Raw genomic sequence first — 15,933 nt, forward strand, 5'->3', positions numbered from 1 at the left:
TGTGTGTGAGTAAAGTGCTGTCCAGTCATTAGCTGACTTATGGAGACCCTGTAGGGCAAGCGACATTTAGAGATAGTTTGCCATTGCCTGCTTTATGTGGGCTGAGAGAGTTCTGAGATAACTGTCACTAGCCCAAGGTTACCCAGCAGGCTTCATGTGGAGGAGTAGGGAATCAAACCTAGTTCTCCAGATTAGAGTCTGCTGCTCTTAACCACTACACCACACTGGCTCTAGTAGTTATAGTAGTTAGAAAAATGGACTGATGATGTCAGGTCATCCCTCAAAGTTGAACAGGAAACTCTAGTCAATGCAGAATGTTGCAGCTCAGTTATTATCAGGAGCTAGACAGTGGATGCATACTACCAGCTTGGTGTAGTGGTTAAGAGCGGTGGGTTTGATCTGGAGAACAGGGTTTGATTCCCCGCTCTTCCACATGGGCAGTGGACACTAACCTGGTGAAATGGATTTGTTTCCCCATTCCTACACATGAAGCCTTGGGTGACCTTGGGCCAGTCACAGCTCTCTCATCCCCACCTACCTCACAGGGTGTCTGTTATGGGGAGGGGAAGGTGATTGTAAGCCGGTTTGATTCTTCCTTAAGCGGTAGAGAAAGTCAGCATATAAAAAACCAACTCCTCTTCTTCTACTCCCATTCTGCAGTCCCATCCACCACATGCCCATAAACTACTGTGCTCCATTCAAGATACTGGCCATCATATATAAAGCTATTCATGGCCTAGGACCATCCTATCTACAAGAATGTCTCTCCTCCTATGCTCCACCATAGCAACTTCACTCATCTGAACATGACCTTCTGCAGATACTACCCCCTCCAAATGTGCAAGATCAACAACTGCCCTTACACATGAGTTCTCTGTAGTGGCCCCCCACTTTGTGGAACGGCCTGCCTGAGGTTAGGAAGGCTTCCGCTCTTCTGGTATTCCGCAAACTATATAGAACAGAATTGTTCAGGAATGCATTTTTATAAAGGTGACAGGACTATATTACAGCCAGGATTGGAGATATTTAAAGGAAGGGAATGGGTCTGTGAACCTGACTACTATGTATGGTATGTGTTATTTGCTGTTGTATGCATTATCTTGTTTTCTGTGTATTGTATTTCTAGTTTTGTAAAACAATATGCTGCTTGCTTAACATGTCATGCTTAATAGTTATGTCTGTTTCTTATGTCTGTTTTAAATGTCTGCTTGTTTCAGATTCCTGCGTTTCCAGCCCTATCACATTGCTTATCAGATGTCTCTCTTACTTATTGGGTTTAGTTACATTGTATAATCTTCCTTGGGTCTCTGTGAGACAGGTGGACCGTAAATACCATACATTCAGCCGGACCATGCGTGTGTGTTAAGTGTTGTCAAATCATTTCCAACTCATGGCGACCCTATGAATCAGTGCCCTCGAAAAAATTCCAGAAGTACAGCTTTCCGCCTACCTTAAAATACAACTTTATAACAACTTATCAACCACAGCAACAACTCTTGTATCACTGCCTGCAAAGAAATGAATTCCTGCAGCTGCAGTCTGAAATATTGTGGGGGGGGGGGGAGAGACACCACATCCTGTTCTGGTTTCCCTGTCCAACACTACCTCAGGTGGCATGCCTCTAATACCCAACACCCATCTCTCCCGGCAAATCCACGCCCTTGATTCCATTGCACACATAAACCTAACATGTCCCCGTTGGGGGTGGGGGGAGATTACACATCTTGAACCTGCACGCGTGTTTAGATCCCCCCCCCCCCATCGCTTCTTAAAACCAAGCTCTAAATGATCACCCACCTGAATGAGCCTGACATTTGGAAACGAGGGCCACAGTCACCAGCAGGGCTCCGACCAACATCTCCATTCTTCCAGCCCCGGGAAGGCTCAGCCAACCCCTCCTTCTCAGCGGAGCGCGCGCACCTCTCCAGGAGCGCGCGCCTCCTCTGCTCCGGGCCCCGGGCGGCACCCTCAGGCTGTCGGACCACCAGAGCCTGTCGTGGCGGCCCTAATGAGCACCCCACAAACCAAACATGGCTACCCCCGCTGAAACCCGTGCTTCCCTAGTTTCTTCCTGTTGCAATTCCGGCAGATTGAAGTTCCCGCGAATACCTCAGCGAAGAGGAGGAGCATGTTTGTGCATAGGAGGAGACTAGACCGGGAACGGAGAGCGACAGTGCAGGATTGGGGTGGCGGGGGAAGGGGGGGGGGAAGAGAGAAATGTCGTGTAAGCCTTTATTGAGACCGACCATGATTGCATACCGATAACCCGGCTAATAAAATCCATTGAATTTTATTAAAATTGAATTAAATCCCCCCCCCAATCAATCGTGGAAGGAACGCTGGGAGTATAAAGGAGAAAGCTGTTTGCACGCCATGAACTGTAGTACGGGTGACGGCACTAAAGCCAGACTGGTTTGCTTGGAGAACTGAAAGGGCAGGCGAGAAGGAACCGATACTTTCTAATTGTTGGTGGTGGGGATGCTTTGTCAGCAAATAATTCGGCGTAACAGAGGCTTCAGAAACGCAGCTGTCCGGACGCGTCTGGTTCAAATGCTGTCACGGAGTCAGCATTTGAACCACGCCCCTTCAGCACTGTCTGCGCCAGTCTGAAGGGTTATGTTTGCCTTTGGGGACCCCCCAACACTTTATGCATTTTGCTTTACCCGGTGGGGCAAAAAGGATCTTTCCAAGTCTGTTTCTGGAAGGCCTAACCCCTTCCCCTTTAGAGTACCCACTCAAAGCAGCCTTCCCAAGCACTTTTAAATCCCCCCTTCATATTTCAGAGTTCAGTATCATTCGTGATTTACTTACTCAATAGACAGAAGTCAAAAAGGGCAAGAGTCCAGTAGCACCTTAAGGACTAACAAAAATATTTTCTGGTAGGTATGAGCTTTCGTGAGCCACAGCTCACTTCTTCAGGTATCTGAAGAAGTGAGCTGTGGCTCACGAAAGCTCCTACCCTACCAGAAAATATTTTTGTTAGTCTTTAAGGTGCTACTGGACTCTTGCCCTTTTTGACTACTGCAAACAGACTAACACGGCTACCCACTGTGAATTATCAATAGACAGAGTTACAGACATTACTGCTGTGGCTTTTAGTTTTTTTTTTTTTTAAGCAGGCTGAAAACCATAATACTGAAGTGATCCAGACACACACACACACAAACCTATGGCATCACCAGTCTGTTTATCCAGGTACTGCTATTTAACTGTTGTTGTTTTTTGCCAGTCTCTGGTCTTTTGCTTTGCAACATTTTCACCCAGTATTATAGGCCAACGAGTTGCAATTCTAAATCAGCTTTATCAAAGACCTGACACCCTGACTCACAGGGCAATCCTAAACAGAGTTACACCTTTTTTTAAAACCCATAGTCTAAATCTGTGGATTTATAAAACTGTAATCTACATAAGATTCCACTTCAAATCTCAGATCTCATTTTCAAGGGGGAGGGAGATAAGATATAAACCCGATTTATACTGAATCAAACCCTTGGTCCATCAAACTCAGTATTGTCTACTCAGACCAGCAACAGCTCTACAGGGTCTCAGGCAGAGGACTTCCACATCACCTACTACCTGATCCTTTTTTTTAAATTGGAGAAAGTGTGCAAAATGTTCATGCAAAAATCAAGAAGAAAAGCGCATACAAGATAAGTTCAGTGACAATTCACAACATTACCTGGGCAGTATTATCTCGCTTATTTGTAAATTTGTCTTTAACAAAAGCATCCAATGGACAGTTAACAGGGCAGTGTTTACTTTTCTTGATCTGAGACAGGATTCAACCCCCCAAGCTATTTTCAGTTCTGTAGCTCAACCCTGAAAGGTAACAAAGGTGTCTCAGGCCATTTATGCACCGGAGGTTTTGCCTTGGATTTGCCATTCTCTAGGTGCACATTTTCCCCATCTGAATTCTCACAACTCTGCATGGGGGCTTATTGTTGAGTTTTGAGAATGTAGATAGGGAAAATGTGCTGCAAATCCAAGGCAAAACTTCCCATGCATAAATGGCCTCAGTTTCAGCAAGTTCAGACCCCATCATCACATGTTTAAAGTTGGGAACTTCTTTCCCAGAGTGCCTTAAACTTACTTGCAGTGAACTTCATTTGCCATATTGTTGCCCACTCACCCAATTTGTGGAGATCCTCCTGGAGCTCTTCACGGTCAGCTTTGATTTTTACCTTCCTGAATAATTTGGCATCACCTGCAAATGTGGCTGCTATGCTACTCACCTCCAGTTCCAGATCATTTATGAACAAATTCAACAGCACTGGTCCCAATAACAAAAGTTGGACCCTGCTGATCACTTCCCTCCATTGCAAAAACTGATCCTATTCCCTGCTTCCTTTCATTTCACGGGTTTTAACCAAATTTATCATACTGGCCTAACTACACTACGACTTAGCAACAATAGGGACAGAACATTTGTCAGGAAAGTTAAATGGAAAGAGGAATCCAATATTTAGCAGGATCTACAGACCTTTTCATACTCAAGCCTTTCTCAGCCTCTCTCGCAAATGGACCTCAGATTTAGCAACCTACCTACCTCTTCAAGTATGCAGCTCTTGGAACGAATTACTCTTAGCTCCTTGTTTGAAAGCTGAGCAAAAGCTAAAAAGGGAAGTAAGTGTGACCTTATGCCAGTTGTGTCGTAAGGGACACGAACAACAGGATAGAGACCTTAATGGAAAATCCATTCCACATTTTCTTTGCAACTCCTTTTGTACTCTAATGTATTTCAATAGAACCCCATGCAAGTCAATTGGCAATCCTGCTTCCCATTATGTTCTATGGGCTGTCCAGCCTCTCCCATTGTTTCTAATGGGCAATTCTGTCATTCGTTTTTAGTACATATGATAACTATCTTCAAGTACTTGAAGGGCTGTCATGTAGAGGAGGGTGCCGAGTTGTTTTCTGTTGCCCCAGAAGGTCGGACCAGAACCAATGGGTTGAAATTAAATCAAAAGAGTTTCCGTCTAGACGTTAGGAAGAATTTTCCAACAGCTAGAGTGGTTTCACAGTGGAACAGGCTTCCTCGGGAGGTGGTAAGCTCTCCTTCCCTGGAGGATTTTAAGCAGAGGCAAGATAGCCATCTGTCAGCAGTTCTGATTCTATGATCTTAGGCAAATGATGAGAGGGAGGGCATCTTCTGGTCACTGTGTGTGTGTGGAGGAGGTAGTTGTGAATTTCCTGCATTGTGCAGGGGGTTGGACTAGATGACCCTGGTGGTCCCTTCCAACTCTATGATTCTATTATTTTATCCCGTGTCCTAAGTGCCTTCCTCGAATAGGACGTGAATCGAAGCTTGCAGCCTGAACTATACACACAGACTTAGTGCAATGGAATTTACTCTGAAGTAAGCACGCATAAGACCAGCCTTTTAAGGTCCTTATGAATTTGTAAAGGGGGAAGGGGAAGAAGGATTACTAAGAACAAAATTCATTTCTTACCTCCGAGCCTGTGCCCCGTTGCTCCCTCTGGAATTTTTATATATATTATTGCCGCCCGCCCGATGCTGCAGCTGAACCGCGGGAAACTAGAGAATCAAAAGCTCGCGGTTTAGCCCCAGTTTAGGGCGGGCGGCTTCCAGCGATTTGCATATCGCGCGGGCTTTTTAGCCGGCAGCCAGTAATTCCGAAAGGGCGGGATCAAGGAAGAAGAACACGCAAGCCATTTGTGCATGGGAGGTTTTGCCTTAGATTTGCCACTAGAGGCACAGTTTCCCCATCCGAATTCTCAGACCTCAAAAATAAGTCCCCATCCAGAGGTTTGAGAATTCAGGTGGGGAAAATGTGCTTCTAGAGAGCAGCAAATCCAAGGCAAAACCTCCCGTGCATAAGTGACCAAAGTTTTTGTAGAGCACAGGCTTTGGTCGTGTCTGCTGTTCCTCTTGCTCCTCCTGCCGGAGTCCTGTCCCCATATTTATTCTGGTTTTAGTCACAAATTAGACGGTGTCTATAGCCATTTATGCAGGGTCGATTCTGTTCCTTGCTCTATGCTGGGGGGTTTTAAAATCCGACCTTTAAAATGACTATTTAGGGTCCCGATGCAAGAGGAGAAAGTAAAACAAATTCCACCCACTACTCGCCTTTTATTTTGTTTGCCTAGGCATTAGCAATAGTCGTTTGCATAGGTAAGCAGCGGCTGGGATTCTGCATGCTTCCTTCAGTGAATGCTTGGATGTGGGGATGGAGCAAATAAAAATGTCTCGTTAAAGGGGCTCTTAAGAAATGCGAAGCAGGTATGTGTTGGCTTCACAGTGATGTCTGGAATGATGGTTCAGCATGAATAAAATATATGTGGGGTACTTCAGCCTGGAATGCGCTGCTAATTACCAAGCATAAATGGCCTATGTGTGAAGTGCCGTCAAGTCGCTTCCGATTCATGTCGACCCTGTGAAGCAATGTCCTCTAAAATGTCCTATCGTTAACAGCGTTGCTCATGCCTTGCAAACTGAGGGCTATGACTTCCTTTATAGAGTCAATCCATCTGATGTTAAGCCTTCCTCTTTTCCTGCTGCCTTCAACGTTTACTAGCATTATTGTCTTTTCCAATGAATCTTGTCTTCTCGGGATGTGATCCAAGCAGAACAGCCTCAGTTTAGTGATTTTACCTTCTAGGGAGAGTTCAGGCTTGATTTGATCTAGAAGATAGGATAGGGCTATCCATGGCTACTAATCAAAATGAATACTAGCCATGATGCATACCTATTCTCTCTAGTATCAGAGGAGCATGCCTATTATATTAGGTGCCGTGGAACACAGGCAGGATAATGCTGCTGCAGTCATCTTATTTGTGGGTTTCCTACAGGCACCTGGTTGGCCATTGTGTGAACTGAAAAACTGCTGGACTTGGGCCTTGGTCTGATCCAGGCAGCTTTTCTTATGTTCTTATGTAACCCACTGATTTGTCTTTTTGGAGGACCACAGTGTCCGTAAAACTCTCCTCCAATACCACATTTCAAAGGAATCTACTTCCTTCCTGTCAGCTTTCTTCACAGTCCAAATTTGACACCCATACATAGTAATAGGGTCTATTGGAAACCTAAAATACAGAGTAGAGGTGAAAGTTCTGAAAGGGCTTAGGGGAAGCAGTAAACAGGAAGCCATTCGAAAGTGCCAGATGTGCTGCTAGTATGGGGGTAACATAAGGGCACTCATGAAGCCGCTGTGTGCTGAGGCAGATTCTCGACCTGTCAGGTCAGTCTTGTCTGCTCTGTCCAGCAACTTTTCATTGAGTTGACTATCAGCTGGGGTTGATGTTGTGTCTCTGGTTTTTGTTCACTATGTGCATCCCTCTCACCGCACATTTCCCTTTGCTCTTCAGGAAGTTTGAGTGATTGTGTTCTATATTTTACTGTTCCCCCACAAAAAAAAATCTTTTATTCCCTCATGTAACCCACCTTAAGGGTTTCTGTGTCAAAAGGCAGAGTTTAATTTTTTTAAATAAACTACTTTTGACCACAATCCACAGACTTTGTAACAGGAAACCATTGCAAGGAGATTACTGTAGGTCAAGAGTGCAGATGGTACAATCTGCTCCTGAGAATCTGTGATAAATCTGTAGCAGCAGTCTCCAGTATGCTGTAAATTACTTGTTATAAGAAGACATTTTCCAGGTGGGGCTTCCTATTTAAAAAACAAACATTGATTTGAGTCAGTGCTCAGCCTTGGTACCTGTCCTAGAAAGGTTCTGGCCTGGAACATAGGAAGTAGTATTAAAGAAGAGTACTCTGAGCAAGCACAGAGTGCCTCTCTTCCACCAGAGTAGCCAAACCATGGGGTTAATGTCCTCACATTTAAGCTTCCATGCAGCTCGTTTTACAAATGAAGCCCTGAAAAGTGAGAAGGTTGTTCAGGGCTGTTTTTCCTCTTTGAAGCTTTAACAAATTATTTCCTTCTAGTTCAATGGGGTATGCCAGTTATATTTTGTGGGATTATTTGGCATAAATTGTTTCAGTCTTTCCCTCCTGCCCCTTGATAAAGGGGAGCTAAAATAGTAACTGCCCCCTTTTATGCACGGGTTGTTTCCATCGTGATCCCACCCCCAAACTACTTCAGGGCTTCATTTTCATTATGCACATCTTTTCTGACCTTTAGAAATCACTTAGGTCTCCCCCTGAGTTTTCCCCACGTTTTCTGGATGCTGTTTTTGGTGGCATCCAGAAAATGTGAGGAAAATGCAAGGAGAGAACAAAGTGATTTCTGAAGTTCGGAAAAGATGTGAAAACGAAGCCCCCAAGTAGTCGTAGGGTGATTGCCATGGAAACAACCTGTGCATAAAAGGCCCGCCTAGCAGAGCTGTAGGAACATGAATTCTTCAACTGCTAAATGACTGAATGCTTTATTTCCATCTAGTCACACTATCACATGGGCAGAGCAATCCTATGCCCTAAAAGCCGCTAGTTAATAGAGGGGGGGGGGAATGCAAAGAAGACCTACTCACAAAGAGCAGAAAACATACCAACCAGAATGGTGTGTATATCTACATCACTGATACAGAGTAGCATGCCAATGAGAGAAGCAGGTCCTCTTGTCAGTCACACAGATGCAGCCAACCAATGCATGGTAATGCCAGTATGCCTCCACGATGTCACTCTAGCCCTCACCTACCCACAGAGCATAAAAAAGTAAAGGAACATAGGAAACACAGTCAGAGGGTGGTGGCATGTCCAGTACAAGCCTGCAACTGCCACCATCCCAAGAACACAACAGCACACACAGTCCCTTCATTCACACAGCACAGAAAGCCCGCATGGCCTCTCCAGGTTCAGCCAGTGGGAATAATGTCCGCTCTCTGTAAGAGTAAGGGGGAAGGCATAGACACTAGGAAAGGAGCAAATCAAGCTGCATTATACTGAGCCAGACCACTGGCCTAGCAAGGTTGGTATCTGAGCCAGACCACTGGCCTAGCAAGGTTGGTACTGTCAGCCATGGTAGCGGCTCTACAGGATTTTTTCCTCGGCAGAAACCATTTGTGAGCCACCCACCATGACCACATGTTTTCTTTCATGGTCAGCTTTAGACTATTCAGACCCGTCCGTCTGTTTTCTTTCTTTCCTTGAGAAACTGTGGTTCACAGATCCGTCTTGCACGGTCCATTAATGTTTTGATTATTCCTCTGTTCTGTCGTGGGGGGGGGGGGGTTGGAGTTTTTGTGTAAGTAGCGATTTGTGTGAGTTGGTTTACGGTAGACCTTGTGACCTAATTGAAAGTTTGTTTTACGGATGACAAGGGTATCAAGAAATGGGAGTTTACCCTCAATTTCCTTTTCCATGGTAAACTGAATGTTTAGATGAATATTATTGAGATGGTTTAGAAAGTCCATTAATTTTTCTTCACCATGGCTCCAAATAGTAAATGTATCATCTACGAACCTGAACCAGACTGTAGGTTTGTAAGGTGCCGATTCTAATGCTGTCTTTTCAAAATATTCCATGTAAAAGTTTGCTATTACTGGACTGAGAGGACTTCCCATAGCTACTCCATCAATCTGTTCATAAAATTCTTTATCCCATAGAAAATAACTTGTTGTCAAACAATGGTGAAATAATTCACACTACTCGCAGAGAATTTGCTGCCACAGACAAGGAGTTGTTTTCCTTGCATATCAATACTAGCCACAAAATGAGAAGCCATGATTGGGACAAGATTGATAATCTCACCTACAGAAAAATGGAACAGGGGTTACTAGCCATACTTCCAGACAGAAGCAGAAGTTTAACAAATTACAGGAAAGAAGACAGACCAGTCCAAAACTTGACAACAAACGGATTACCTTCAATCTGACAGACTGACAACTCTCACCTGAAGAAACTTCCATCCTAGCCAAGGGAGGAAACTTTGCAGTCACTCCCACCCAAATTCCGGTAAAAGACATCATTGCAAATGTAGAAGCTGCCATTCGTAATCTACCTGAAGAAGATGCTGAGGAAATAAGAGGAGAGACAGCAAGAATTCTATGAAAAGCAAAGCCCCCTGCTAGCAATATAACATGCAAGGAGAGAAACACCATCAAGACCCTCCAGAAATCATTATTCTACCATCTGACAAAGGCAATGCCACGGTGATCATGAAAACAGAATACAAAAAGAAGATTGAGGAACTTCTGGATCCTGCCACATACAAAAAACTAAAACGAGATCCAACTTGCAAAATTACCAGGAAAACTAGCATACTGATCAAGAATTCCACTCTTCATCCGGACACACACAGAAAACTATGCAAGACAGAAGCACAACCACCACGATTATATGGACTACTTAAAATTCATAAGGATTCCGTCCCACTCCGACCCATCATGAGCGCCATTGGTTCCCCAACATATGAATTAGTTAGATATTTGACCACCCTCCTACAGGACCACATCGGAAAAACCGCTTCTTACATCAAAGATTCAACTCATTTCATCAACAAAATCAGTCCGTTGAGACTCAGTCCACAGGATATATTAGTCAGTTTTGATGTTGTATCCCTCTTTACCAAGGTTCCAGTATCCCTCTTTACCAAGGTTCCAGTAAAAGACACAATCTCATTGATTAACCAGATTTTTCTGGAAGATATAACAGCCTTATTTCACCATTGTTTGACAAGAAGTTATTTTCTATGGGATAAAGAATTTTATGAACAGATTGATGGAGTAGCTATGGGAAGTCCTCTCAGTCCAGTAATAGCAAACTTTTACATGGAATATTTTGAAAAGACAGCATTAGAATCGGCACCTTACAAACCTACAGTTTGGTTCAGGTTCGTAGATGATACATTTACTATTTGGAGCCATGGTGAAGAAAAATTAATGGACTTTCTAAACCATCTCAATAATATCCATCCAAACATTCAGTTTACCATGGAAAAGGAAATTGAGGGTAAACTCCCATTTCTTGATACCCTTGACATCCATAAAACAAACTTTTAATTAGGTCACAAGGTCTACCGGAAACCAACTCACACAAATCGCTACTTACACAAAAACTCCAACCCCCCCTTCCCCGCCGACAGAACAGAGGAATAATCAAAACATTAATGGCCAGTGCAAGATGGATCTGTGAACCACAGTTTCTCAAGGAAGAAATTAATCATCTAAATCACGCACTGCTAGCAAACGGCTATTCCAGAAATGAAATCAGAAGGGCCATTAAACCAGTCTCCCATAGGAAAGGTATTATTGCCATTTATTAAAGGAGTCACTGATAGGATGGAGAAACCTTTGAAAAAACATAACCTACAAACAGTGTTTAAACCCACCAAGAAAATACAACAGATGCTACGATCAGCAAAAGACAAAAGAGATCCCCTCACCTCTGCAGGAGTATATTGTATACCTTGCAGCTGTGGACAAGTTTACATTGGGACCACACAACGCAGAATACAAACAGGGATAAAAGAACATGAAACATACTGCAGACTTGGCCAACCTGAGAAATGAGCAGTGGCTGAACATGGACTGACCCAAGCAGGACACAGGATCTTATTCCAAGACGCTGAAATACTGGACAATTCTACCAACTATTTTGTCAGATTGCACAGAGAAGCCATTGAAATTCATAAACATCAGCACAACTCTAACATAAAAGAAGAGAGTTTAAGGCTGAATAAGGCTTGGCTTCCTGTCCTGAAAACCTCCAGACTAACAAAGACTACAGTCCACAATAGCCATGCGGATTAGCTTTGGATTTCACATGTTAACAGATCACTTCAGGATACAATGGTTCCATATTAACATACCACACCCTCATTAGCACATTATCTAGATACTTACAGGACAATGACTAGCACATTACCTTTGATACTTTTTGCAGGACAATGATTCAGCTCAAACCCAACCCCTTTCTGACTATATATTACTCTTCCTACACACTTGACACGGAGAGACACTGTCCTTCAGTGTTACTCCTCTGAAGATGCCTGCCACAGCTGCTGGCGAAATGTCAGGAAAGAAAATACCAAGACCATGGTCACACAGCCCGGATAACCTACAAGAACCAATGAACTCTGACTGTGAAAGCCTTCGACAATGTTTCTTAATTGTTTTCATCAAGCCTATCTGTGTGGCTCCTTCAAGTGTATAATCCCCTCATGAATAGGCCAGGTGAATGCTGGTTGACACCTAGAGTCCAAATATTGTCCTCACTGAGGACTAGAAGACTAAGCAGTCCCCCCCCCAAAAAAACCCCTCAGTTACAAAAATAAAATTATTGAGAGGGAACAAAAGCAGTTTGTAGGGTGTGAAATTTAAGACTCTAGTTTTTAGGTCTGGAGATTGGGGAGGGTTATCACAATGTTAAATTAATAGAAGGTTGGAAACATCTCTTCCCCAGCTGAACAGCTGTGCTGTGTCAGGGTACAGAGAAGTTGATTGTAGGCACTAGAAACTGCACCTAAAGCAGAACAGCAGCTGTCTGGGAGGCTCCCAGGAGATGAAAACAGGAAGCCAAAGTTGTCAAGTTAAATCAGGCCAGTTGGAGGGACAAAATTACAAAGGGTCGTTGCAGAGAAGCATCAGCAGCAAAAGTTTCAGGCTCTTTTGCAAAGTTGTGTCTGCAAGGCTGGCTTTCTTTCCTTCAGCCTTCATCCCCCAAAGATTCACAGTTCTCCATGCGACACCCCAGAGCTTCCAATCTGGGCGCCTTTTAGTGTGGAGTCCTACCCTGCAAGGCCGTCTGCCAAACTAGTTCAGGTGAGCTGGGTTGGCTGATAATCTGAGGGGTTGTAGCTGGGGCTGGGTCAACTGAGTCAGGCATCTCCACAACCATTCTGGAATCCCCAGCAGGGCTGACCTGTGATTCAGATTCCTTTTGCTGTACCTTGTTCTCTCCCAGCTGTGGGTCAGATTGCAATGGGCTCTCAGCCAGCTGGGGTTTGAGGAAGGCTGGTTCCTCCTGGCCCGGCTCTTCCCCTGAGGATTCCTCGCTTGCTGGGGTCTGAGCCACAACACCAGCATCTGAACTGAGCTTCCGTTGTTCTTCTCTTGCTAAGTATGTAGCCAGCCTGGGTGTGATCTTCAATGGCTCCTTTCCATGAGGGTTGCTGTCTGAGTTTAACACCACCTCCATTGTCTGCAGACTTCCCTTATTTAGTCTCTTTGGGGCAGAGCTTCTGCAGTGAGCCCCGTCTTGGTCAGCCTGATGCACCCTGCCCAAGGCTGGAGGCATGGCTTCCTGTTCCCAACTCCAGGGGCTAGCTTTGGGGTTCCTGCTTAGTTGAGGTCAGGATTCTCCCCACCACCACCACCCTTCCTTTTGTTGCTTTGCCTCCTCTTTTTGGTTCCTCTGTTTCTCTCCCCTTCTCAGACAGAAATTCACCAGGTGTATATGTAGCAAGTAATTCGGGAATCTGTACCTGTTAGATTTCTGCCTGGACATCTGCCCTGCACCCAACAGAAAGTCAAAGCCAAGTATGAGAGCATAATATGCAAGACTGTACAATGTGTTTCCTGCTTATAAGCGCTGAAAATCAAAGTTGAACTTAAATTAGAGTCTCCATGCATTTTGAAGCACGGGTACTATCTTATCCTAAAAAGATCTGTGTGGAAGTTCGACTTTATTCAATAGAGCTTACTCGCAGGAAAGTGTTCTTAGGGTTTCAGACTTACAGTGAAATCCTGTACATAGAAATCGATGGGCTTAGACTGAAGTAACTCTGCATAGGACTGCACGGATCTACTTTTAAACCAAAGGGGTTTTGCTCCTGGAATACAGGAAGCTGGGCATTCCAGCAACTGGATTTCAGACATTGGATTGGGAGTCCAGAAATTCATTAGCTTGGGGGAGAAAAGATCTTTTGTGATTAAGAGATTTTCTGGGGTGTGGCTGTAGTGACTAAAACAAACAAATCGCGATGAAACAAATAAATGTTATTGTGTTTGTTTCACTCCTGTCTTGCACCTTAACGAAAGTTTTTAGAATTCTGTCCTTTTTTGTGGGGGTGGGAAGGAGTTACTTGAAAACTGAAATAGAAAACTGACAGGAAATTCAGTAAGAGACAAATCTGCACAGGGTGATTTGCATATGTGTCTGTGGCAGCTCTTTTAAGAAGACCAGTAACAGGAGAACTTGCCACCGACACTACCTTCTTCTCTGGAGAACCCGAGTGAGTAGCTTGCCTATATCCCTTACCAGAATACTGTATAGATATGTTTTGATGGGGAGGGGGGGGGGGCTCTTTCAGTTGTTTTAAAACTTCACCAGACTTAACTGTCCTGTATGCAAAGATTCAGGCTAGGGTTGCCACCAGGACTGGAGAAAAATGTATTGCTTGTGTGCGCGTGCCGTCAAGTCACAGCTGACTTATGGTGACCCTGTATGGTTTACAAGGCAAGAGATGAACAGAAGTGGTTTGTCATTGCCTTCCTCTGCATAAAGGCCCTGGTATTCCTTGGTCTCCCATCCAAATACTTGCCAAGGCCAACCTTTCTTTGCTTCTGAGATCTGACAAGATCGGGTTAGCCTGAGGCTATCCAGTCAGTTGTATTAGAGACTTAATAATGGAAGTGGGCAGTTGAAGCTTTTCAGGGCATGGAGGGATACAGCATCCTAGTAATTCTCTATTAAACAGACCGTACTTTTTTTTTCCCTTGAGGCAGCTGGGAACCCTAGATCAGGCCACAAATATGGGAAGTGAATATTAAAAAAAGGACCTCTGAACAGGCAAACAGTGCCTCTCTTCCACTACAGTAGCCAACCCTCTGTTGTGTGTGTTGTTAAGGGCTGTCATGTTGCTTATGAGTCTTGGCAACCCTATGAATCAATGTCCTCCAAAATGTCCAAAAGGGGGATACGGTCTGATACCCATGATTAATGGGCAAGTATATCCACATTTAAGCCTTAAGTCCTGGCACTTTTTTCTTCTTTCAATTAATTTAAAGTATTCATATATCTGCCTTTCTCCCATTCCCTCTGTACCCAATGCTGGTCAAGTAGTGTTCTTAAAAATTTGAGCATTCAGAACGTTACTAGAAGTATCAATCTGTTTCCTGATTTCTTTAACATTAGTGATCGCAACGGTCCTATCATATAATTCCAACGCATCAAAAGAAAAAAAAGAAAAAAAAAAAACCACCCACGCAGATTCCATCTACCTATCCAAAATTCAGATTATCTATGTGATAGTGCAGCTTGTCTGGTACGGCAAAAAGAAATTGGGTATGGGGTGGGGAAAGAAGACTTTTAGTGAAGTTCTGAAAACTTACAGTGTCATGGTATGTGAGAAACTGAGTAAGCCACTTCAAAACGGAAAGTGACCTTTGATGCGTTGCATGAAAGGGAAAAGAAGTGAGGAGAGGTTGACTTCCTAAACAGCTGTGCCTGGTGTACAGCTACAGCTATAAGTGAGATTAAAAACAAGAGAAGAACAGCCTTAAAAGTAAAACAATGGACAAGACTTATTTTCATACCTGGTGGTCATGCAAGAAAGTCAAGAGGTTCTGGACAGACATTCATCAGGAAATGTGGAAGGTGTTAAAATTAGATTTCCCTCTAGACCCAATGCTACTAGGAATACTGCCGACAAATTTGAATAATAATAACAGAACTTTTCAACTAGTGTTGCCAGGTCCCTCTTTATCAGGTCCTTCCCAAACCCTGTCCTCCTCAGGCTCCGCCCCCAAAACCTCCCACCAGTGGCGAAGAGGGACTTGGCAACCCTATTCCCAACAGGGGCTCCCTACAGACACAAATGTGATGCTGCTGGGGAAGGTCATGGTCTTCTGAAGCATCATGTTCTAGTGAGGTGGAAGAAGGCCAGGATTGGTCTTTGCTTTGGGTGAGAAGGAACCGAGGGCTAAGAACCACATTGGCAGGCACCACCTGGTAACCAGCAATCCATTGGGAGGAGAGGGGGAGGAGAGAAATATAAGGAAAGAGCAACAACCAATGCAGTTAAGAAAGCTGATGGATGAGATCTTACGCCTTACCCTATTCTCTCACCCACCCAGGTC

The sequence above is a fragment of the Euleptes europaea genome, chromosome 1, assembly GCF_029931775.1.
Source record: "Euleptes europaea isolate rEulEur1 chromosome 1, rEulEur1.hap1, whole genome shotgun sequence".
Taxonomy (NCBI): domain Eukaryota; kingdom Metazoa; phylum Chordata; class Lepidosauria; order Squamata; family Sphaerodactylidae; genus Euleptes; species Euleptes europaea.